We start from the raw sequence: 27,907 nt of genomic DNA, 5'->3' as shown, positions 1-27,907 counted from the left end.
TTTTGGAATAAATTTTAAATGTAATTCATAAAAGACAAGGAATCCCACAAGAAGGCCCAAACTTGAAGTTGGAGTCCAAAAGCCCAGAAGATCATTTCTATTGTAAATTTTAGAAATTTCAATAGGTTTTACTAGGAAGCCCACGTAGAATCTTTTTTTTTTGTTATTTATGCTTTCAGGTGCATGCACATTTCACTCGCTAGAATGTTTTATATCCATGTAAAGCCGTCATATGAGCCGCTTTGATTAACAAAATTAATAATCCCTCAATAGTAAGTTATATATAAGTGCTTTCCATAAACGAACCTTATCAAGACATCGATTATTTAAATATAGGTCGTGCCAAAGCCGGGTGCGTTGGATCATCTTTGTGAGGCAAGAGCTAAGGTATCGGATACGTTTAACATCAGATTGGTGGTTTTGACTTAACGTGGACCCCAAGCAGATCTTGGGGCCTAAGCACTCTAAGAAAAGTGCCAATTGCTTAAGACCAGGGTCTGCCTGGGGTCCACGTTAAATCGAAACTACCAACATGATGTTAAACGTATCTGATACCTTAACCCTTGCTTCACAAAATGATCCAACGCACCCGGTCTTGGCATGACCTACATTTAAATAATCGGTGTCTTGATAAGGTTCGTTTGTGGAAAGCACATATGTCTTACTATTGAGGGATTATTAATTTAGTTAATTAAAGCGGATCCTAAGACGGTTTTACATGGCCCATTGATCTAAACATTTCTAGTGAGTGAAATGGACATGCATCCTCAAAGCGTAAATAAGAGAAATATAAAATGATTCTACATAGTCTTCTTAGTATAACCTATTGAAATTTCTAAAATTATAATAGAAATAATCTTTTGGGCTTCTAGGCTCCAACTCGAAGTATAGGCCTCCGCGTGGGCTTCTTTGTGTTCTTTGAATTATATAAAATAAACTTATTCTAAAATTACAAAAAAAATAAAAATAAAATGACACGCATATTGTATTTATAAAATGACACGCATGTTGTATTTATAAAATTACAACACAAAGATTAATACTAGATAAATAACCCATATAAATCATATTTACAAACAATCTAAACATGTATAAAAAATGTTTCAATTACATATAATAATTCATGACCGATTTAACTATAAAATTGCATAAAATTGAATCATATATCATCTAATGATTTTATTTATTCAATAAATGATTCAATTATTGCACTAGAATTGTCCGTGCAGTAAAATTCCAAGTTCAATTTCCTTCTAACTACTCGTGAGTTATAAACTTAAAACCAAAATATTGATTTTAATCTTTTCCATAATCCAATTAACAAAATATTTCATTCTAGGACTTACACTTGTATTATGTCTAGCATAAATTCCATGGACTGTGACTTAGATTAACTTGGGATAATTTAATGAGTCCGGTCCAATTAGGATATGTAATATCCAATATTACATTTTAATTAAATGGTTAATAAATGGCCTTAGCCCATAAAACATTTTACTTGTTTTATAAACTATATTATCCAATAATATATTTATCAAAACTTATATATAATACTTATTTCAATTTTAATGTCATATTATCCAATGATATACTTAAAATTATATAAAACACATTTGGGTCAAATTCAACTATAGGGGCGGAATGACACGAGTTTTTATATTAAGGATTCGGTCTTCTATGTCACTTGGAGGACCCCCAATTCACATTTGGACACGTGTTTTATAATCCTGCTTAATAATTAAAATAGTGAGGTCTCTTATAATATATGTAGATCCATGTTGCACATGGAAAAATATGTATGGAAGGTCATCCATTTAATACGGAGAACCGAGTGCTTCTAATAATTTTCCAAATGACAGAATGTATTTTTTTTTATCCAAATACGCTTTTAAATTTAAGTCTTGATTTTATCCCTTTTGTAAAATCCAATCTCACAAATTGACTAATTACAAAATCACTGGAATTTATAATATGTCAATTTTTTTTATCATCTAATGATAAATTTAATATTACCTTAACATACTTGTACAATTTTAAAGATTCATATTAATCCAATTAATATAAACTTATATTTGATAAAATCATAATATTTATATACCATATATATAGAATTTAATATTTAAGGTTACATTTTAATTTGTTTCCCAAACAAAATAAAACATAACCCTAATTTGACTTAGATTTAATAATTTAATTTCCCCAAAAAATCAGACCTTAATGCAACACTTTTAAAAATATAAATCTGTCCTAAAATCAGCATTAAAAAACAGCCTAAGACAACATTTTCTGGAAAAAACTGTTGCATTGCCAGAAATCAGATTTACCCTTTAAAACTAAAAACGTCATAATTTGAGTTTTAGAACTCCGTTTTCATCGAAATCAATTTCTAAAAATCACAAAATTTATATTTAATCCAGAAATATAATTTTTACCAATTAATTAATTAACCCCAATTAATCATAAATAATTAAAATCAAATTTTAATTAATTTCCATGAACCCTAACAAGAATACAATCCTAATTAAAAACCAATTTTAACCTAATTAAAACTAGCATATGATTAGCCCTAATACCACTGATGGAGTTTTAACATTCGTTTAATGGTTTGCAAAACACATATAAGCAAATAAAATACAGATCCACAAGGATCTACCATATGCAATTAAGAAGAGTTAAGAAAAATATCTTTCGTCAAGACATGGAGAAAGAAAGTCCCTTTGAACGAGATTGAGGAGTTGAAAGGTGAACTCCCTCTACTTCATCTCTTACGGAATAGGAAGAGATGCTGGCTATCATAGGAATCAAATTCTCGTACCAAATTAACCTTTTTTGGCCAAAATCTGCAAGTACCGGAATAGTTTTGCTTCTAGTATGAAGAAGAGAGAGCCTTTTCTTTTCTTAAAATCTGTGAAAAGAAAACTCAATCTATATATAATGGAGATACCCACTTTCTTAATCCTTTAAGATTTTATCTCTTTCCTTATATATTTTAATTACCATTAATTAATTAGGAAAGAAAATAAATCCTATACCTAGTGGGATAAGGGGGTGGGGCCACAATGGCTTGCTTTTAGGGATAAAAGTTTCCTTAATTTTGCCTTAATTAAATCATATTTACCAAAATAGATTTAAGTAACCTTAAATTATGTATATTAATCATATCTTTATTTGATTAATTATACATTAAGTACATTATATACATGTGTTATAAATGTAAATAATATCTAATATTATTTCCATATATATAGTGGATTACTATATCCAGCCATAATTTCCCATACTTAGCCTCGAAAAAAGACTGAAATACCCTTTTATCAAATTTGAAAATTCTCAAATCCTCTCAAACAAGCTAAACTCTCTTTACTCTAATCCGGACTAATATATCTACGAAAAACATGGATCAGGGGAGGGACGGCAAAGGAAATGGACTTATGATACGTAATTTCGTTTGATTTGGATGATTTTTATACGTTTTTATCTGTTTTCAATTCGGGTTTCGCGACATCGGGACGCACGGCTATCACGCTGTTACCTGTGGTGCGGCGTATGAACATAATATAAAGTTAGGATGGCCGAGTGGTCTAAGGTGCCAGACTCAAGTTCTGGTCCTCTTATGAGGGCGTGGGTTCAAATCCCACTTCTGACAATTTATTTTTGTTAGTAATAATAATCTACCAAAATGTCAATATTTAAGTTTGTCAAATACAAGTTAATCACAAATAACAATCGGCCAAAACACATAATTATTTTATCGATAAACTTGTTTGAGAATTTCTATTTGACAGTCAAATAACTGTCAAACTAGTCAGTTCAAATTTTCTTTTGGGTGGGGCAAAATTGATACTGTTTGGCAACGTTATGATTAAGATTGCACCACTTCTGACAATATTGATACTCAATTTAATTGTTATTTTTTTAGTAATAATAATCTACTGAAATGTCAATATTTAAGTTTGTCAGATACAATGTATTCTTTTTAGTAATAATAATTACCAAAATGTCAATAATTAAGTTTGTCAGATATAAGATAATCACAAATAACAACCGGCCAAAACACATAATTGTTTTATTTTATCGATAACTTGTTTGAGAATTTCTATTTGACAGTCAAATAACTGTCAAACCAGTCAGTTCAAATTTTCTTTTGGGTGGGGCAAAATTGATACTGTTTGGCAACGTTATGGTTAAGATTGCACCACTTCTGACAATATTGATACTCAATTTAGTTGTTATTTTTTTAGTAATAATAATCTACTGAAATGTCAATATTTAAGTTTGTCAAATACAATGTATTCTTTTTAGTAATAATAATTATCGAAATGTCAATATTTAAGTTTTTCAGATACAAGATAATCACAAATAACAACCGGCCAAAACACATAATTGTTTTATTTTATCGATAAACTTGTTTGAAAAATTCTATTTGACAGTCAAATCAGTCAGTTCAAATTTACTTTTGGGTGGGGGCAAAATTGATCTTGTTTGATAAAGTTATGGTTAAAATTGCACTATTTTATATGTTAAAGATAAATATACAGTTTTACCCATGACGTTAGTGAGTTATATCAATTTCAGACACCATTATAAAAAAGATGCTAAATTCTATTTTGACTGATCAATTTTTACCTTTCTTAATAAAATTATTTGACTTCATTATTTTTTTTGTCATGTCAGACCTTTTGAATATTAATTATTTATTTTGTTACTAATACAATTACAAATAGTCTACCGAAATGTCAATATTTAAGTTTGTCAGATACAAGTTAATCACAAACAACAGTTTAAAATGTTTGCTATGTTATTAAAATAGGTATAACCAGTCAAAACACATAATTCTTTTATTTTATTGACAAACTTATTTGAAAAAAATTTATTTGATAGTCAAAGAACTGTTAAAGCAATAAATTCAAATTTTCTTTTGGGTGGGGGCAAAATTGATCTTGTTTGACAACATTATAATGAAAATTGATCACAATTTTCACCTTTCTTAATAAAATTATTTGACTTCGCTATTTAATTGTCATATCATACCGTTCAAATATTAATTATTTATTTTGTTACTAACACAGTTACGAATAATCTACTGAAATGTCAATATTTAAGTTTGTCAGATACAAGTTAATCACAAACAACAGTCTAAAATGTTTGCTATGTTATTAAAATAGGTATAACAACTGATCAAAACACATAATTTGTTTTATTTTATCGATAAACTTGCTTGAAAAATTCTATTTGACAGTCAAATAGCTTTCTAATCAATCCGTTCAAATTTTCTTTTAGGTGGGGGCAAAATTGATCTTCTTTGGTAACGTTAGAGTTAAAATTGCAACATTTCATACGTTAATATATATATATATATATATATGAGAGGGCTCTTGTGAGAACCCTTTCCTAGGTGAGAACTCACCTTAGGTGAGAACCACCTAAAACTACGTAGTTTTGGGTAGAAAAAATAAAAAAAACACTGCTACTTAGGGGGGGTCGAACCTGAGACCCTATGTTTACACTCCACACAACTTACCACTAAGCTAATTGCTTTCCTTATAATTTATGTCGCGCGCTGATAAATATACTATTGCCCTTGTAGCTTCTATTGTTTAATTTTGATGCATGCTCTTATTAATATTGATTAAATGTGCATAGTAATAAATTATTAATAGAAAAAAAAAATTTGCATAATAATGAATTATTAATAGAAAGAAAATGTCCATAATAATGAATTATTAATAGAAAAAAATCCAAAAACATGCTTCAATTTCTTATTTATTTAATTCCTTTATATTTTTGTAATTTATGTTATATAAGAAAATATATTTTTTTAAACATACGTTAGAACATATATTTTAACTTTTAAAACACAAACTATGAAGTTTAGAACGTACGACATATTTTTTAGAACATACGTTATGTTTTTTAGAACACGTGTTATGTTTTTTCGAACATGAGTTATAAATTATATTATAGAACAAATGAAAAAACGATCCAGATATCTACTGATTTTTTAGAACATTATACTTAATTTTTAGAACACAAACTATATATTTTTTAAAACATACGTTATAAGATATATTTTAACTTTTAAAACACGAACTATGAAGTTAGAACGTACGACATATTTTTTAGAACATACGTTATGTTTTTTAGAACACGTGTTATGTTTTTTCGAACATGAGTTATAAATTATATTATAGAACAAGTGAAAAAATGATCCAGATATCTACTGCTTTTTTTAGAAAATTATACTTAATTTTTGGAACACAAACTATAAACTTTAGAACATATGTTATGTTTTTTAGAACATACGTTATGTTATTTAGAATGTAAGTTTTTTTTTTGAACAAAAAAATAGCCCATATATTTACTATTTTTTTAAAACATTATCTTAATTTTTAGAACACAAATTATAAAGTTTAGAACATATGTAACAATATTTAGAACATCGTCCTTAACAATTTAAAACATAAATTACAAAAATATAGAGGAATTAAATAAATAAGAAATTAGAGCATGTTCTTTGTTTTTTTTTCTATTAATAATTAATTATTATGCACATTTGTTTTTTTCTATTAATAATTATTATGCGAATTTAATCAATATTAATAAGTGCATGCATCAAATATTAAACAATAGAAGCTACAAAGGCATTGGTATATTAATCAGCGCGTGGAAGAATACACAAGGGATGCAAATGGCTCAGTGGTAAGCAGTGTGGATTGTAAGTGAGGACGCCAGGGTTCAAACCCTAGCAACATCAGTGTTTTTTTTATTATATTTGACACCCAAAACTACGTAGTTTTGGGTGGTTCTCACCTAAGGTGAGTTCTCACCTAGGGGAGGGTTCTCACTTGATCCCTCCCCTATATATATATGAACATAGGTGAGAACCAATTAAAACTACGCCGTTTTGGTCATTCTACAAAACACCTGCTATTCCAATCAACAAATCGCGCAAATCACGATCAAAAAACGCTCAAATCCCTCACATCTTCTCCATCATCATTCTTCATCAGCGATCTCCATCATCTTCTCCATCATCGTTCTCCATCATCGTTCTTCATCATCGTCAATTAGATCGACCTCCTTCCTCATCATTCCGTCATTAAACACTCCAAAAATAATCTGAAATCACAAATCAGATTAAGAAAAAAATCAAAGAAATAGCATCAATCAGGTAATTTTATCTCCAACAACTATAAATGAATATTAAATTGTGTTCTGTTTTTTATGTTTATAATTATTCAGAAATTGCTTAAATCTGAAACAGATTGGAAATCATTCAGATTCTATTCCGAAACAATGGAATTGCATGAAATAATAGACAATGATCTACAGAAGAATGATGATAACCATGAAATTTCTCTGTCTTCAACTATTGAAAGAGGTACATGTGTTCTTCATAATTTCTCTGTTCTTCATAATCTAAAAAATCTTGTTCTAAATAATTGTTCATGTGTTCTATAGATAATAGTACATATTAATCGTTTTTTATTTATAATTAGTTGTAAAAATTGTTGAAAAAATAAAATTGAGTATATTGAAATATAGAGTTCACTACGTTCTTCAAACTGTACCTCATGTTCTAAACAATTGTTCATATGTGCTATATATTATCACATATGTTCCAAAATTGCACTTAAATGCAGTGTCAAATGAAGAGCAGTCAAATGATTCTTCCACTGCAATTATATCCTACACTCCACAAGTAGAAATTGTGCTGACTCCTAGAGGAACAAAAGAATGGAAGCCATGTTGCTCTCCAGAAAAAATACCTATTGTAGGAACAAAATTTAATACTATTGATGAGGGTATTGAATTTTACAAAGCATATGCCATTGAAGCAGGATTTAATATTAGAAAATCTACAGTTAAAAAAAGAAAGAACACAAATGTTGTGATTTTTCAATACTGTTTGTGCAATAAAGCAGGCCATAAGCAGAAAAAAAATGTTGAAGATACTGAAGGACAAAAACCGAGAAGAAGATTAATCACACGTGTTGGATGCCAAGCACAAATTGTTTTAAAGTACTGCAATGATGGAAAATATATTGTCTTTCGTTTAAAAGAGGAACATAAACACCCACTTTACAGTCCACGCTGTATGAAATTTCAAAAACATGGAAGAAAACTGACAATACTACACAAGATCTACAATGTTTTCAAATTGTATTTACTTTCTTTATAAAATCTGTTCATGTATTTTGTGTAGATGAATATCGGACCCGTAAGAACATACAGACAAATAAAAGAAAATGTTGGAGGATACAATAATGTAGGAGCTTCTAAGCAAGATTTCAAAAACTTCCACAGAGATTTAAAAGCTTACATTTATGAGTCAGATGCCCAAATGTTTATTGACATTTTAAGCAAGAAAAAACTTCTATGGTCTGCTTTTTTTTCGACTTTGATATGGATGAAGACGATCATCTCTGCAGAGCTTTATGGGCAGACCCCATTTATAGAAAGAATTATGCTCTATTTGGTGATATGGTATCTTTTGACACAACATACCAAACAAACAGGTATTATATTACTATTGGCGATATTTTCGAAATATCCCAATTTTCAACCTTGATACGCGTTTGCGGGGATTAAAAATGGTAAAAATAATGCGGGCGTGCCAGAGAAGCTAGTTCTCAAAGGGTAAAATGGTAATTAGATAAAGTAAATAAATAAAATGTGCCTAAATTACTTGAATTCTAAACGAAAAGCGACTGACGACCGTTACAAGGACTGAAAATAAAAACAACGGTCTTGGGCCCCGACGTTACTTGACAGGTCGGTCGGAAAAACAATTTTTAAGATAAGTACTAAAGATAAAAGCAATAAAACAACACAAAGATATAAATTTTTTAATTTTCTTTTATATTTTTATTGATTTTGTAAATATTTTTTAATATTTTTTGTATTACAAATAATAATAAAGCATGAAAATTACAACTTAAAAAGAAATAATAACTTTAAAGCTAGAAATGTAAAGAAGTCACAAAAACAAATATGTACGGGATGAAATAAAATTAACCGATCTCTTTGATGTCGTTGGGATGCGTGAAGTTGAGGATTGGACCTCCAGAAAATCGGCTCGGGGGCTGTTGCGTTGTCCGGGTAGTGCTGGACGAATTTAAAGTAATTCGGAGAGTTCAGGGACTTGAGCAGAAATTTACCACCAAGTCAACAACAAAATGGGACTAAATTGATGCTTTTGTGGGACTTTCGGGCTCAATTTCGGGAGCTGTAGAGGTCGGATTATAGCGAAACGAAGGCCAGTATTTAAAGTTAGTGTGCAAAGGAAGGGTTTAGAACTGGAATTTCAGAAAAAGATCGAGTAAATGAGTCGGAATAAATTATTGAAAATTGGGCGACAGAATGATTGTTTGATGGTTGAAAAAAACCAAAAGCTTGATTCTGTTTCGTGGAGGGTACTTTAGGGGCGATTTAGAAGGCTATAGGATGTCGTTTTTTACGAAATAAAAATTGAGAGTTCTAGAATTGATGTCAATAAAGAGATTAAAATTAATTTGGGCTAAAACGATAAGCTAACGAACTCTAAATAAAATTTGGAAAACGGCTCACCAGAAAGTTTGTTTGATGAATTTTTCAATGATGAAAAACTCAAAAGCTTGTTTTTGGGTCTTTTTAATCGATTGAGATCAATAAAAAGTTCCCAAATATGATTTGGAATAGGTGTGTAAACTAAGAATGACTCGAAAATGGGGTTTCAGTGATCTTGGTTTCACGGAAAATGCTTGAAGCTTTGAAGAACTTGACAATGGCGAAATTTGGTTTAGACTAAGAAAGCTTGAACCGAGGATTGGGTAATGATTTTACTGACTTAACTAAGAGATTGCAAAAAACGATTTGAGAATTGCTTGATTAAACTAAGAGAATTTCGGATTTGAAGTTTCTGAGAATTGAAAGCTTTTTGGAGGAACTGAATATTAAAGAACTAATTCTGGGAATTGAGACCTTGTTTAGACTAAATAGATGCTAGAGAACGATTTCTACGAATCTAAGGATTGATAAAGAGGCCGATTTTGGCAGAGAATTTGAGAGAAAAATTTGAGTTGTCTGTGTTTGATTGAGTTTGATTGATTTTTGAGTGGGTTTGATTGATTTTTGAGTGGGGTTTGGAATGAAAGGATTAGGCTCTATTTATAGGATTTTGGGTAACAATTTCCAAGTTAGTGGCCCTTATTTTTTCTCAAACATCATCCCACTACCTTCTCATTAGTTGAAGAAAGAAAGTGGGTGAGTGGGGAGTTGGAAGAATGGAGATAATGCGTTGAATATGTCCTGGATGTGTTGGAAATGTTCAAACCCGTTTTTCAGCACCACTTCCCTTTGAAAAATTCTACCGGCTTCGTTTTAGCTCCGTTTTGCTCCGTTTTTGACATTCCGGAAAGCTAACATCCCGAACTTTCTGAAAAAAATATAACTGCTTGATATCTTGCTTTTCTGGAGTCCGTTTTCATCGTCGAAGTTGCTAGACGGGTTGCTGAAAAATGGTGCAAATTTGCCCCTGATTTTTATTATTTATTTTTTTCTTTTCTTTTTATTTCTGTTTTTTATAATAATCTTTTGATACTATTTTCTATTTTTTGTCACATTTTTATTTTGTTGAGAGATGAATTTAATTAAAATAAAAAACTATAACAAACACATGCAAATATAGAACAAACATAGAACAAAAATAAAATGATTTTGAAACTCACTAAATTTAAAAATCAAACCACAACAAACTTACAGATTTCAAACAAATGAAAAACCTACAAATCAAAAGGCAACAAAAATAAGGTATCAAAACTTAAAAATAGAGAACAAATATAAAACAAAACAATATACCATTAACAGAACATACGTTCATAATTTTAGAACAACAAACACAAAATATAAAACAATAATAAAACAACATAAAAACATTCTCAAACTCAATACATTTGAATACAAAAAAAAGAAAAACATATAGAAACTGATTCATAAAGTTCAAACAAACAAAACCCTAGAAAATCAAAAAACTACACAAAATCGCTCTCAAAATCAATGAAGAACATAAAACAACAAAATAAACAAAGAACATAAAGCAACAAACCTCGTCCAGACGAATAAAATCACGAAAAAAAACGAAAAAGCGAAAAAATGCAAACAAAAACAAAGAACAGAAAAAACGAAGAAGATAAGAAACTAACCAAAGTTCAGAGGAACAATACACGGTATAATCGATGAAATACACGGTATAACCAAAGCAAATCTTATATCAAAAGCAAAGTTGATCGATTGTAGAAATGAGAGAAGATAGAAATGACGAAGGAGTCGAGGAAGAAGTCGAGGAACGAAGCGACAAAAGTTTTCAACTTCAAAGAGACGCGCCACTTGATACCAAAACACACCGTTTTTTTTAAACTAATACCCTTAAAACGGCATAGTTTTATATATATATAGGAGAGGGCTCTTGTGAGAACCTTTTTTTAGGTGAGGACACTGCCTTAGGTGAGAACCACTCAAAACTACGTCGTTTTGAGTAGAAAAATAAAAAAAACAGAAAGCTTGCTGGTGGGGTTTGAACCCTAGCCACTTCACATATACTCCATGCTACTTACCACTAAACTAATTGTTTTCCTTGTTTATTATGGAACGCGCTCCTTAATATACCATTATCCATGTAGCTTCTATTGCTTAATATTTGACACATGCACTTATTAATATCGATTAAATATGCATAATAATAAATTATGAATAGAAAAAAAAATGTGCATAATAATGAATTATTAATAGAACAAAAAATCCAAAAACATGCTCCAATTTTTTATTTATTTAATTCCTCTATATTTTTTGTAATTTATGTTTTTAAATGTTAAGGACGATGTTCTAAATATTGTTACATACGTTCTAACCTTTATAATTTGTGTTCTAAAAATTAAGTATAATGTTTTAAAAAAATCAGTAAATATATGGACCATTTTTACATTTGTTCTATAATATAATTTATAACTCATATTCTAAATAACATAACGTATGTTCTAAAGTTTATAGTTTGTGTTCTAAAAATTAAGTATAATATTCTAAAAAAATCAGTAGATATCTGGATCATTTTTGCATTTGTTCTATAATATAATTTATAACTAATGTTCGAAAAAACATGACGCATGTTCTAAAAAATATAACGTATGTTCTAAAAAATATGTCGTATGTTCTAAACTTCATAGTTCGTGTTTTAAAAGTTAAAATATATGTTCTAACGTATGTTTAAAAAAATATATTTTCTTATATAAATAAAATATTAACATGAAATTTTATTAAAATATATAATATATTAAAAAATATTATATGGACCATTTTTGCATTTGTTCTATAATATAATTTATAACTCATATTCTAAATAACATAGCGTATGTTCTAAAAGTTTATAGTTTGTGTTCTAAAAATTAAGTATAATGTTCTAAAAAAAATTAGTAGATATCTGGATCATTTTTGCATTTGTTCTATAATATAATTTATAACTCATGTTCGAAAAAACATAACGCATGTTCTAAAAAACATAACGTATGTTCTAAAAAATATGTCGTATGTTCTAAACTTCATAGTTCGTGTTTTAAAAGTTAAAATATATGTTCTAACGTATGTTTAAAAAAATATATTTTCTTATATAAATAAAATATTAATATTAAATTTTATTAAAATATATAATATATTTTTATTTAAAAAATATAGTATTGGTTTTTTTTAGCATCGGATGCACTTAATAATATATAAATAAGAATTGTATAACGAACAAACTAAAGCAAACGTATTTTTATTTAAAAATTATAGTATTAGATTTTTTTTAGCATCAAAAGCACTTAATAATATATAAATAAAAGAATTGTATAATGAACAAACTAAAGCAAGTGTATTTTTATTTAAAAAATATAGTATTGGATTTTTTTTAGTATCAGAGCCACTTAATAATATAAATAAAGTAATTATACAATGAAAAAACTAAATAAGTGGCTCAGTGGTAGATGGTGTGTGCGTGTCTCTCTTTCTATGCCCTAGTCCCAGGTTCAAATCCCTTCATCCTCATTTTCTTAAAGCACCAAAACTTTTCATCTAGTTCTCACCTATCAAAGTGTCATCATCTAAGGGAGGGTTCTCACTTGATCCCTCCCCTATATATATATATATATATTATCTTTGAAATTTTAATAACATATTGGGACAAAAATTTCATCGATGGTATCAGAGCCTATCATATGCTAGTTTTGATTAGGTTAAAATTGTTTTTTTTAGGATTGTATGCTTATTAGGGTTCATGGATTCAATTAATTCAAATTAGATTTTAATTGTTATATATTAATTAGGATAATTAATAAATTGGTTAAACTATATATATATATTTTTTTTTTTGTTAATTTTAGAAAATAATTTCGATGAAAATGAAGTTTTAAAACTCAAGTTATATCGTTTTTCACGCTTTTGATAATTGTTTTGGGTTTTTGCAACACTTCTAATTTTCGTTGCAATTTGTTGGCAGATTCTAGTTTATGGAAGTGTTGCATTTTAATCTGATTTTTTAGAATTTAATATATAGGTATGGTATATAAATATTAAATTTAATATTATGATTTTATACATATAAGTTTATATTATTGGATAATATGGAACTTAGTAAAATTGTACAAATATCTAAAGATAATTTTGAATTTAACATTGGATGATAAAAATTGACATGTTTGTAAATTTTTTTAGTGATTTTGTAATTAGTGTATTATCCATTAAAAACCAATTTGTGAAATTGGATTTTTCAAAAGGGATAAAATCAAGATTTAAATTTAAAAGTTTTTTTTTGGATAAAAACACACTATAAATTTCGACCCCTAAATAGGATTAGTGGTTGAATTTGATCCGAAGTGTATATATTTTTAAGTATAAGTTTTGATAATATATTATTGGATAATATAATTTATAAAATTTGATATATATATAAAATAATATTTTTTGAAATAAATTGTTTTAATGGGCTAGGCTCATAAATTAAACACTTAATTAAGGGTTAGTTACAGAAATATCATAATTAACTACAAAATTACAACTAAATCAGATTATCAAACTTAATTTTAAATATATCATTATTTTCCATATATAACAAACAAAGTATGTTTTTACATCCTAATTTAAAAATTCAAAACTTCAATTCATAAATTCTAAACCATAGATAATATATCCTAGACCCTTAATTTATAAATTCCAATTCTTAAAATAGATTAAAATTAATGATTTTATTAGTTTGACATAATTGAAAATTAAGACTTGACATAATTGAAAATAGTTTTTGAAATATGAATGTATATGTAAATTTCTCTTTAATTAAATGTAATATTGGATATTACATATCCTAATTAGGTCGGACACACTTAATTATTCCAAGTTAATTTAAGTCAAAATCCATGAAATCTATGTTAGACATAATACAAGTATAAGTCCTGAAATGAAATATTTTGTTAAATTGGATTAGAAAAATGAATAAGATTAAAATCAATAGTTTTGGTTTTAAGTTTTACAACTCACGAGTAATTAAAAGGAAATTGAACTAGAAATTTTCTTTGGCATACAAAGTTCTAGTGGCATAATTGAATCATTCATTGGATAAGTAAATCATTGGATGATTTAGAAATCAAATTTAGGAAATTTCATAGTTAAATTAGTCATAAAGAATTATATGTGACTAAAACGTTTTTTATATAATACATGCTTAGATTGTTTGTAAATATGATTTACATGAGCTTATTTATCTAGTAATAATTGTTCGGTTGTGATTTTACAAATACGACGTGTGTCATTTTTCATTTCTTTGTAATTTTGGAATAAATTTTATTTTATGTAATTCATAAAAGACAAGGAAGCCCACAAGAAGGCCCAAACTTGAAGTTGGAGTCCAAAAGCCCAGAAGATCATTTCTATTGTAAATTTTAGAAATTTCAATAGGTTGTACTAGGAAGCCCACGTAGAATCATTTTATTTTTTGTTATTTACGCTTTCAGGTGCATGCACATTTCACTCGCTAGAATGTTTTATATCCACGTAAAGCCGTCTTAGGAGCCACTTTGATTAACAAAATTAATAATCCCTCAATAGTAAGTCATAAGTGCTTTCCACAAACGAACCTTATCAAGACATCGATTATTTAAATATAGGTCGTGCCAAAGCCGGGTGCGTTGGATCATCTTTGTGAGGCAAAAGCTAAGGTATCGGATACGTTTAACATCAGGTTGGTGGTTTCGACGTGGACCCCAAGCAGATCTTGGGGCCTAAGCACTCTAAGGAAAGTGCCAATTGCTTAAGATCAGGGTCTGCCTGGGGCCCATGTTAAATCGAAACTACCAACATGATGTTAAACGTATCTGATATCTTAACCCTTGCTTCACAAAGATGATCCAACGCATCCGGTCTTGGCATGACCTACATTTAAATAATCAGTGTCTTGATAAGGTTCGTTTGTGGAAAGCACATATGACTTACTATTGAGGGATTATTAATTTAGTTAATTAAAGCGGATCCTAAGACGGTTTCACATGGCCCATTGATCTAAACATTTCTAGTGAGTGAAATGGACATGCATCCTCAAAGCGTAAATAAGAGAAATATAAAATGATTCTACATAGTCTTTTTAGTATAACCTATTGAAATTTCTAAAATTACAATAGAAATAATCTTTTGGGCTTCTAGGCTCCAACTCCAAGTCTAGGCTTCCGTGTGGGCTTCTTTGTGTTCTTTGAATTATATAAAATAAACTTATTCTAAAATTACAAAAAAAATAAATAAAATGACACGCATATTGTATTTATAAAATGACACGCATGTTGTATTTATAAAATTACAACACAAAGATTAATACTAGATAAATAACCCATGTAAATCATATTTACAAACAATGTAAACATTAATAAAAAAACGTTTCAATTACATATAATAATCCATGGTCGATTTAGCTATGAAATTGCATAAAATTGAATCATATATCATCCAATGATTTATTTATTCAATAAATGGTTCAATTATTACACTATAATTGTTTATGCCTTAAAATTCCAAGTTCAATTTCCTTTTAACTACTCGCGAGTTATAAACTTAAAACCAAAACATTGATTTTAATCTTTTCCCCAATCCGATTAACAAAATATTTCATTCTAGGACTTATCTTATATTATGTCTAACATAAATTCCATGTACTGTGACTTAGAGTAACTTGGAATAATTTAATGAGTCCGGTCCAATTAGGATATATAATATCCAATATTACATTTTAATTAAATGGTTAATAAATGCCTTAGCACATAAAACATTTTATTTCATAAAACATATATTTCAATGTCATATTATCAAATAATATACTTAAAATTATATAAAACACATTTGGTCAAATTCAACCACTATCCTACTATAGGGGCTGAATGACACGAGTTCTTATATTAAGGATCCAGTCTTCCATATCATTTGGATGACCCCCAATTCATATTTGGACATATGTATTGTGACTCTGCTTAATAATTAAAACAGTGGGACCTCTTATAATATGTGTGGGTCCATGTTGCACATGGCAAAATATGTACGGAATGTCCTCCATTTGACATGAAGAACCGTGTCCTTCTAATAATTTTCCGAATGATAGGGTGTATTTTTTATTTATCCAAATACACTTTTTTATAAATACTTTTAGATATATACGCAAGTTTGATAAATATATTATTGCATAATATAGTTTATGAATATATATATATATGAAATAAATTGTTTTAATGGGCTAGGCTCATAAATTGAACTTTTAATTGAGGTTAATTACATGAATATCATAATTAATTATAAAATTACAACTAAATCAGATTATCAAACTTAATTCTGAATATATATGTTATTATTTTCCATATATAACAAACAAAGTATGTTTTTACATCTTAATTTAAAAATTCATAAATTCTAAACCATAGATAATAGATCCTAGACCCTTAATTTATAAACTCCAATTCTTAAAATAGATTAAAATTAATGATTTTATTAGTTTGACGTAATTGAAAATTAGGACTTGACATAATTGAAAATAGTTTTTGAAATATGAATGTATATGTAAATTTCTCTTTAATTAAATGTAATATTGGATATTACATATCCTAATTAGGTCGGACACAGTTAATTATTCCAAGTTAATTTAAGTCAAAATCCATGAAATCTATGTTAGACATAATACAAGTATAAGTCCTGAAATGAAATATTTTGTTAAATTGGATTAGAAAAATGAATAAGATTAAAATCAATAGTTTTGGTTTTAAGTTTTACAACTCACGAGTAGTTAAAAGGAAACTGAACTAGAAATTTTCTTAGACATAGAAAGTTCCAGTGGCATAATTGAATCATTTATTGGATAAGTAAATCACTGGATTATTTAGAATTTAAATTTACGCAAATTCATAGTTAAATCAGCCATGGAGAATTATATGTGATTAAATCGTTTTTATATGATACGTGCTTAGATTGTTTGTAAATATGATTTACATGAGCTTATTTATCTAGTAATAATCTTTCGGTTGTAATTTTATAAATACGACGTGTGTGTCATTTTTCATTTCTTTGTAATTTTAGAATAAATTTTATTTTATGTAATTCAAAAAAGATAAAGAGGTCCACAAGGAGGCCCAAATTTAGAGTTAGAGTCTGAAAGCCCATAAGATTATTTCTATTGTAAATTTTAGAAATTTCAATAGGTTGTACTACTAGGAAGTCTATGTAGAATCATTTTATTTTCTGTTATTTATGCTTTCAGATGCATGTCCATTTCACCCGCTAGAACGTTTTATATCAATGGATCGTGTAAAGCCGTTTTAGGAGTCGCTTTAATTAACTAAATGAATAGTAAGTCATAAGTGTTTTCTACAAACGAACCTTGTCAAGGCATCAATTATCTAAATGTAGGTCGTGCCAAAGTCGAGTGCGTTGGATCATCTTTGTGAGGCAAGGGTTAAGGTATCGGATACGATTAACATCGAGTTGGTGGTTTGGACTTAACATGGAACCCAGGCAAACCTTGGCCCTAAGAACTAGAAGGAAAGTGCTAAAGTACTAAGGACTTTAATATCCCTTCAGGCTATGACATGGCTATTTAGGTAGGAATCTCATTCCAAATAAATACGTGTGTAATTCTCAGTTTGTATGAAATAGTCTTTAGAAATTTGGCACTTTCCATCTAGTGCTTATGGCTAGGATCTATCTGGGGTTTATGTTAATTCAAAATCACCAACCTGATATTAAGCGTATCTGATACCTTAACCCTTGCCTCACAAAGATGATCCAACGCACCCGACTTTGGCATGACCTACATTTAAATAATCGATGACTTGATAAGATTCGTCTATAGAAAGCACGCAGGACTTACTATTAAGGGATTATTAATTAAGTTAATTAAAGCGGCTCCGAAGACGGATTTACAAGGCCCATTGATCTAAACATTTCTAGTGAGTGAAATGGATATGCATCTCAAAGCGTAAATAAGAGAAATATAAAATGATTCTACATAGTCTTCCTAGTATAACCTATTGAAATTTCTAAAATTACAATAGAAATAATCTTTTGGGCTTCTAGGCTCCAACTCCAAGTATGGGCCTCCGTGTGGGCTTTTTTATCTTCTTTGAATTACATAAAATAAACTTATTCTAAAATTACAAAGAAAATAAACAAAATGACACGCATATTATATTTATAAAATGACACGCATGTTGTATTTATAAAATTACAACACAAAAATTAATACTAGATAAATAACCCATATAAATCATATTTACAAACAATCTAAACATGTATAAAAAATGTTTCAATTATATATAGTAATTCATGACCGATTTAACTATAAAATTGCATAAAATTGAATCATATATCATCTAATGATTTATTTATTCAATAAATGATTCAATTATTACACTAGAACTTTTCGTGCCTTATAAAATTCCAAATTCAATTTCCTTTTAACTACTTGCGAGTTATAAACTTAAAACCAAAACATTGATTTTAATCTTTTCCCTAATCCGATTAACAAAATATTTCATTCTAAGACTTACACTTATATTATGTCTAGCATAAATTACATGGAATATGACTTAGATTAACTTGGGATAATTTAATGAGTCCGGTCCAATTAGGATATGTAATATCCAATATTACATTTTAATTAAATGGTTAATAAATGGCTTTAGCCCATAAAACATTTTACTTGTTTTATAAACTATATTATCCAATAATATATTTATCAAAACTTATATATAATACTTATATCAATTTTAATGTCATATTATCTAATGATATACTTAACATTATATAAAACACATTTGGGTCAAATTCAACTATAGGGGCTGAATGACACGGGTTTTTATATTAAGGATTCGGTCTTCTATGTCATTTGGAGGACCCTCAATTCACATTTGGACACGTGTTTTATGACTCCGCTTAATAATTAAAATAGTGAGGCCTCTTATAATATGTGTGGGTCCATGTTGCACATGACAAAATATGTATGGAAGGTCGTCCATGTGACATGAAGAACCATATGCTTCTAATAATTTTCCGAATGACAATGTATTTTTCTTATCCAAATACACTTTTAAATTTAAGTCTTGATTTTATCCTTTTTGTAAAAGCCCATTTCACAAATTGATTTTTAATAGGCAATATCCAATATTACACTAATTACAAAATCACTAAAATTTATAATATGTCAAATTTTTTTATCATCTAATGATAATTTTAAAATTACCTTAACATACTTGTACAATTTTAAAATTTCATATTAAGCTAATTAATATAAACTTATATTTGATAAAATCATAATATTACAATTTAATATTTATATACCATATATATGTATTATATATCAAATTTAATATTTAAGGTTATTTACATTTTAATTTGTTTCCCAAACAAAATAAAACATAACCCTAATTTGACTTAGATTTAATAATTTAATTTTCCCAAAAAAATCACCTTAATGCAAAACTTTTAAAAACATAAATATGTCCTAAAATCAGCATTAAAAAAGGTGTTGCTACTTACCGCTCCCAAATTACCTCTTCCCGCCTCCATTTGGACAATTTTACCCTTTTAAAAATAGAAAAATACCAATTTTGGTCTAGGTGGGTGTCAGATCCGTCCAGCCAATAGGCTGGGCGGATCCAGCACCCGCCCAGCTACTAGGCTGGGCGGATCCAGAATCCGCCCAGCCAACCCAAGCCATTGGCTGGGCGGATTCTGGATCCGCCCAGCCTAGTAGCTGGGCGGGTGCTGGATCCGCCCAGCCCATTGGTTGGGCGGATCTGGCACCCACCTAGACCAAAATTGGGCCTAGGCACAAATATAGACTTTTTAGCAACGGAAAATAAAAAAATTTCAATTTTTTGTGACGAAAAATGCTAATCGTCACAAAAAATATGCATTATGTTCATGATTTTTTTGAGAAAAAAAATGTAAATTTTATTGTTTCCGACTCATAATCATCCATTTTCGGGATTCGGATTGTCGCATATCAATTATTTTCATAATTTCAATTATTATTGTTCGAGTTTGTGATTATAGAGAAAGAATTTTTAGTTTTTTATCAAAATTTTGAGAAGGGCAAAAAAGTCCAAATGGGAGCGGTAATAGTAATTTGGGGGCGGTATTAAGAAGTTCACTTAAAAAAACAGTCTAAGACAACATTTTCTGGAAAAAAATGTTGCATTGGCAGAAATCAGAATTATCCTTTAAAACTAAAAACGTCATAACTTGAGTTTTAGAACTCCGTTTTCATCGAGATCAATTTCTAAATATCATAAAATTTATATTTAATACAAAAATATATTTTTTTACCAATTAATTAATTTATCCCAATTAATCATAAAGAATTAAAATTCAATTTTAATTAATTTTCATGAACTCTAACAAGCATACAATCCTAAAAACCAATTTTAACCTAATTAAAACTAGCATATAATTAGCCCTAATACCACTGATGGAGTTTTAACATACTTTGATAACTTGCCGGATTTGATTTGATGATCCTCGTCGTAGTTACCTGCAAAACAAAACCGGAGACAGGATCTCCGGGAAAACTCTCCGACGATCAAGTCAGTTTTATGTGGAATCCTAGTAGATTGATAATCGTATTGAGGAAAAATGTGAACTTACCCCTCTTTTGGCTTTCTTATCTCTTTTATAAGCCTTTCTAGGTAACCGCCGAGGGCGGTTACTCTTTCTGTGCCACGTCCTCTACGTGGCCACAAACGTGGTCTCGTTTGTTTGAGTGGGTGGTTTAGTGCCTTGTTAGGATTTCGGGGCGGTTAGCCTCCTCCTTTATTAGGAGCCCATTTAATCTTGAACCGTGGACTTAAGTTTAGGTTGGGCCCGTGTTTATGATTCGGCCCGGTTGGCTTCGCGGATCATCACATGCCTCCCCCCTAGTTTGACAAGAGCCCTTTAGGGTCTTTTCATATGTTTTAGGCAACTCTTCATCTTTGTCTGGGTATTCAAAATTCGAAAGTGGTCTTTTCGTTTTCTGTCATTTCCTCTCCGGCATCAACCCTTTTGCGTTCGTTTTTCTCTGCATTCTTTCTCACATGTAAGTTTCCCTTTCTGTAACTTGTAACTCGTTCAACTATTTTCTTTCTGTTCGTTCCTCTTACCGATATGTCGAACCCTGAGCTTGATTTCACCCCCTTCGACGAAAATTACAATCGCGAGGTGTCTCATGAGGTTGATGAGATGATTGATGAAGTTTCAACTAGCTCTCCCAGGTCTGATTCTCATCCCGTCGAGTTTCTCCATCTGGCGAATACGACTGATGAGGGCCTAGGTTTCGACACTAGGAAGTTGATTCCACCACCTATCCCAACTCTCCGCTTATTACCGAAGAAGGATAGATCGGGAAGCTTAGTTTGCCGCGAGACGATTGACGACTTGCGGGAGCAGTATCCCTGGCTTCAAGGCCTGGAAACAAGCATTCTCGGGGAAAATAGAGGTCCCGGCGACTTCCCAAAGGGGTATTTTACCATTTTTGTCGCCCAAATTATCTGCGGTTTCACGTATCCGCTGGCGGATGAGATTGCTTCTATCCTTGGTGGTTATGGAATCGCACCTGGACAACTGCACCCCAATGGATGGGCCGACTTGACCCTGGATAAATTTTTGGCAGATTGTCTAGAGGTCCCCTTCTCGCTCAAGATCTTCTCCAAGCTTCACCACTTCAAAAGTTCGGGGGAGTATTTTACCTTCATCCGACAGAGCGGTTACTATGGCTTTGACGAGAAGTCGAACAAAATCCGCGAGTGGGATAAGTCTTATTTCTTCATCAAGTTTAATGAAGAGAATCCAAATTTTCTTCGCCGCTGGGGTCGACCTAATGTAAAGAGTTTGAACTTTGGTTATCCGAGCAAGGAAGAATCCGCCATTATAAAATTCTTGAAGAACACTCCCCCTTTCATATGGACGTATGATCAGGCATTCCATATGTTAAGGAGCCGAGTGACGATTGCCTATCGCTAGGGAGATCATGTTGTCTATATCCCTTATCGCGTTTTCGTACAAGGTATTATTAGTTTATTTCCCTTTTGATGAATTCTTTTAACCCTTTGCAGGGGTGACCCTTTATCCCAACTCGCTGCAGATCGAGAGGCGAAAGCTTTGGCGAGGAGGAAGAGACGGCTGGTGGAAGCAACCTCTTCCGTAAGGGCGAATCCATCTGTGGGGGCGTCTCCTTCTGTCGAGGCGACTTGTACTGCCATTGTTTCTATGCCACCGGACCCCGTTTCCGAGGACCTTACATTAAATCGGAAACGGAAGAACAATGCGGATGTAGAGTCTTCCCGCCCTAAGAAGAAAAACACTTCAGTGATCTTGCCTGTTGGAGGTACGCCCGTATCCTCCCCATCAAAGGAAAAGTACTGCACTCCCATCCACGAGGTATTATAGTTTTGCCTTCTTTATTTTCCCATTTCTCGGTTTCTTTACTTTTCGCCTCATCGTATTCTCCTGACCCTTTTCCTTACGCATTCGCAGCCGATCCCCGATATGAGCGGATGGTGGACTAGAACCTTTGGTAAGGCTGTGAGCTTTTCTTGTAAGGACATTGTTTCTTCTATAGGCAATGTCCTTGGATGACTCTCATCTGCCTCTCGCATCCGCGAAAAGGTGCCGCTTCCAACTGCCATGGAGGGAATTGAGAAGCGTGCCATGAGGTATACTGTTTTTCACTCATGTTCTATCTTTCAAATATACGCCTCTTTTTGCTCTTTCATTCATGTATCGCCTAATGTGCAGATTATCAATTTCACTGAGGGTGCCCTCTGTAGGGATGCTGAAAGGGCGAGAGAGCTGGAACACCTTGGTACCGAATTGGCGACTCAAAAGTCGCTTCTCGATGACGCTCAAAACCAAGTGAAGACTCTCGAGGGTGCCTGTCAAAAGGCCGTCGGCGAGAGGGAGGAAGCTCTTAAATTACTTCAGGCGAAATCCAATGAGCTTCAGAAAGTAATTGATGACCTGAATTCGTCCAAGGAAGCCTTGGAGATGCAAAAGAAGAAGACGGAGGAGACCATATCTGAAGATAGCTCCCGTATCTACTGGTATGGAGAGCGAATCCATGCAGCTTATGAATATGGGAATCCAGAGCTAGTACTCAACCGCCCCAAAGTTTCCATCCCTGAAAAGGATTTAGCTGAAAAATGGGACAAGTTGGAGGCGGAGGATGCTGACATGGATGAGGTACTTCTTCTTGACTGGCAGAGTCCCAATGACTCTCCAACCAGCCGCGAGATCCCGAATCAGAACGTAGAAGAAGGGGCACCACAAGATGTTTCTCACGTTGAACAAGAGGTACCTCGCTCTGATGCGGTTACTGATCTGATTGTTGGGGATTCGCTTGAAGCAGATCACCCCACTGGAGAAGATGAAGGAGCCGCTGAAGGCGAAGGGCACCCCACTGGAGAAGATGAAGGAGCCGCTGAAGGCGAAGGGGGCAATAGAGGCGAAGGAGAAGGAACTGTAGTATAATTTTATTTATATCTGAACTGTTGTATGTAACAAACTGCCAGTATATATATCAATCGAGCGACTTTGCTTTCTTCACCTGCCGCTTTTCATATATGTGCAATTGCTGTTTTATTCTTCGTTGCCTTAATGCCGGTTATTTTCGTATGCGACCCTTGCCTTTTGCCGACTTCATACTTGTAATTTTTCGTAGTTAGTTTTGTTTTTATTAGGGTGGTCAGACCCTTTTTGCAATTTTTGAGTACTCGTTTATTCGCTTAATTTTATGCCTTATAATTTTTCTTTCAAATAATCATAAGATTAACCATAAGGTTTTGCGAATGATGCGTAATCATGCATCCGCCTTTCTTTTGTAGGCAACACATTTATGTGTTTAAGATTAACCATAGGGTTTTGCGAATGATGCATAATGCATTCGCCTTTCTTTTGTAGACAACACATTTATGTGTTTAAGTTTATCAGTTTCAAAAGGACCTGCATTCAATTGTAACATATTGAATAATTGTAACCGTTGTAATGTCTTTATTTTGCTATTGAAGAAAAAAGACTTTTCATTACATGGATAGATAAACTGTGTGGGATCCAAGCCTCATTAAAACCTTTTATCAGAAAACCCAGTGGGAAAAAACTCATAAAAGGAAAAAGAGTACTCGTCATTTCCCTAAACTACTTGGCCTGTTTATATAGGCGTAGATTCTCTAGATTCCAGGTGCACGGGAGCTTTTTGCCGCTCATTTCTTCTATTTCAAAAGTTGATGGTCCCAACTTCTTGGATACCCTGTAAGGTCCGATCCAGTTGACGCCTAATTTGCCTTTGCCTTCTCTGGACTGTATTTTATCTGCTTTTTTCAAGACCAAGTCGCTCTCATTGATTATCACCTTTCGCACCCTTCTGTCATGATACTTCTTGATTCTATTGCGATATACTGCCATTCGCATGTAAGCTTTTTCTCTTCGTTCTTCAACAGAATCCAATGCATCTCTAATGTTGATAGGATTTTGGGTGTCGCAGTAATAAATTACCCGATCTGTAGGCGAATGGATTTCAACAGGTAGAACTGCTTCGGCTCCATAACCCAGCGAGAAAGGTGTTTCGCCTGTTGCTGCCTTTACAGAAGTTCTGTATGCCCATAACATATGAGGTATCTCATCCGCCCAACCTGTTTTCTTATCACCTAGTCGCTTCTTGATTCCCTGAATCATGGCCCTGTTGGTAACCTCTGTCATACCATTCGATTGGGGATGATTTACGGAGGAAAAATGATTCTTGATCCCCATGCTTTCGCAATATGCTTTGAATTTGACACAGTTGAACTGGGTACCGTTGTCGGTTATAAGCGTTTGTGGGATTCCAAACCGCATGATAATGTTCTCTCGTAAGAACTCGATCATTCGCTCAGGTGTTTGAGCGGTTACTGCCTCTGCTTCTACCCATTTGCTGAAGTGGTCAACTGCGACTACCAAGTACTTCCTCTTCCTTGTTGTTTCTGGGAATGGCCCCACTATATCAATCCCCCATGTTGCGAATGGCCATGCCGTCATTATAGTTACTTGTTCGGCTCCTGGGACATGCTTTTCATTAGCATGGATTTGACAGCTGTGACATTCCGCTACCATTTTCTGGGAATCTTCCACCACCTTCGGCCAATAATATCCCATCAACTTGACTTTTCTTGCCAACGCCGCGGATGCTTCATGCGCACCATAAATTCCTTCATGGAGTTCTCTCAACACGTAATCTCCTTCATTGCGGCTAATACATTTTAACCATGGACATGTATATGACTTCCTGTATAAAGTCCCATCCCGAATTGAGTATCTCGTTGACTACCCGATTAGCTTTCTGGCTAAACTTTTATCAACCGGCAAATCTCCATGTTCCAGATATTGGCGGATGGGCATCCGCCAATCTTCATCATCTTCTAGCTCTTCGATGACCATAATTTGATCGGCTTCGAATGCTGGTGATGACCTTATTTCCAAATTACATGCCTTTTGACTCCATGGGTCTCTACTCGCCGCTGCTTTTGCCAACTCATCAGACTTTGTGTTCTGGCCTCTTGGAACATGCACCATCTCCCAGACGATTCCTTTATGTGTTAACTCCTGCGTCAATCTACTGACAACCTGATGGTATTTGACCAGATCTTCCTGTTTCACCGGATAATTTTTTGTGATCTGATTTATCATGAGTTTAGAGTCGCTGTAGATTACCACTCTTTCTAGCATAAGTTCATTAAGCAACTTCAATCCGCATATCATTGCTTCATATTCTGCGGCATTGTTGGTAGTTTTGAATGTTAACTTTGCCGCATAGTACAGGCGAATAACATCCGGACCCTTGATGACGACTCCCAGTCCAGCTCCATCTGTGGATAATGCCCCATCTATGAACATACTCCATTCTTCTTTTTGTGCTTTTGGACATTCATCTTCATCCCACGTGAACTCATTCACGAAATCGGCAAGTACTTGACTTTTTAGAGCTGGTCTTCCTTCGTAACGAATATCGAACTCTCCCAAGCGAATTGACCATTCCATCAATCGCCCGGATGCGTCAGGTTTCTGCAGTACCTTTCGCATTGGAATTCCAGTTCTCACAATGATAGTATGCGCCTGGAAGTATGGCTTCAACCTAGCCGCCGTGGTTATCACCGCGAGGGCCATTTTATCTAACCTCGAATATCGAAGTTCTGCATCCTTTAAGACTTTACTCACGTAGTACACCGGATATTGTTGCCCTTCTTCTTCCCACACCATTACAGTGCATATCGCCGTGCTGGTGACGGATCCATAAAGAAATAAATCTTCTCCATCCTCTGGCCTGCTCATTAAGGGCAGATAACATAGTAATCGCTTTATCCCCTCGAATGCTTCTTGACAATCTGGTGTCCATTCAAAGGACTTAGATTTTTTGATGGCATTGTAGAAAGGTAGACATCTCCTAGCTGAGCATGATATGAATCGCCCTAATGCCACCAACCGCCCATTGAGTCTCTGTACTTCTCTTATGCTCCTTGGCGTCTTCATCTCCATCACTGCTTTAACCTTCTCAGGATTCGCCTCAACTCCTTTGCCACTAACAATGAAACCCAGGAACTTCCCTGCTCTCGCTCCAAACGTGCATTTCTCCGGGTTCAATTTGAGGCCATATTTGATCAGCACCTCCAGGATTTCTTTAATATCCTGCGGATGGTCTTGCATCTTCTTGCTTTTAATGATCATGTCGTCTACATAGATCGAGAAGTTCTCGCCTGATTTGTCTGAAAATATCTTGTTCATCATCCGTTGATATGTTGCTCCTGCATTTTTCAATCCAAAGGGCATCACCTTGAAGCAATAAGTTGCCTGATGAGTTATGAATGACGTCTTGATCTCGTCCGCCTTCTCCATTGGTATCTGGTGGTAACTGGATTTCACATCGGTGAATGATAAAGCTTCAAATCCCGCAGTCCCATCTACCAATATGTCAATGTTAGGTAGCGGATACATATCCTTCGGATAAGCTTTATTCAGATCTTTGAAGTCTACGCACATTCTGTACGTTCCATTCGGCTTTTTGACTAGCACCACATTGGCTAGCCATTCCGGATAAGTGACCTCTCGAATTGCATCTGATTTTAGCAAATCCGCCACTGCTTTTTCAATCGCCTTCTGCCGCTCTGGAGCATGTCCTCTCTTTTTCTGTCGCACTGGGGTTGCACTTTTGTCCACATTCAAACGATGTGTTGCTATTTCTGGACTTATCCCCTTCAGCACTTCATCTGGAGCGGCGAATGCCGACTCGCATTGGATCAACACCTCGGTAATTGCTTTCTTTGTTTCCTCTGGAAGTCCTGTCGCTATCCTTACTTTCTTGTCATTTGAAATGGCGAAT

At 32.5% G+C, this 27,907-nt stretch overlaps 1 non-coding gene across 1 annotated transcript; it reads left to right on the top strand.

Annotated features, from left to right (window-relative positions):
* The first annotated feature begins 3,562 nt into the window (after nucleotides 1–3,562).
* Nucleotides 3,563–3,646, top strand: TRNAL-CAA (transfer RNA leucine (anticodon CAA)). Its single transcript has one exon. It is a non-coding gene; the product is annotated as a tRNA-Leu (tRNA).
* The last annotated feature ends 24,261 nt before the right edge of the window (nucleotides 3,647–27,907 follow it).

The sequence above is a fragment of the Euphorbia lathyris genome, chromosome 3 (genome assembly GCF_963576675.1).
Source record: "Euphorbia lathyris chromosome 3, ddEupLath1.1, whole genome shotgun sequence".
Lineage (NCBI taxonomy): Eukaryota > Viridiplantae > Streptophyta > Magnoliopsida > Malpighiales > Euphorbiaceae > Euphorbia > Euphorbia lathyris.
Note: the sequence above shows the minus strand (reverse complement) of the source record. Positions and strands in the feature narration are given on the sequence as shown.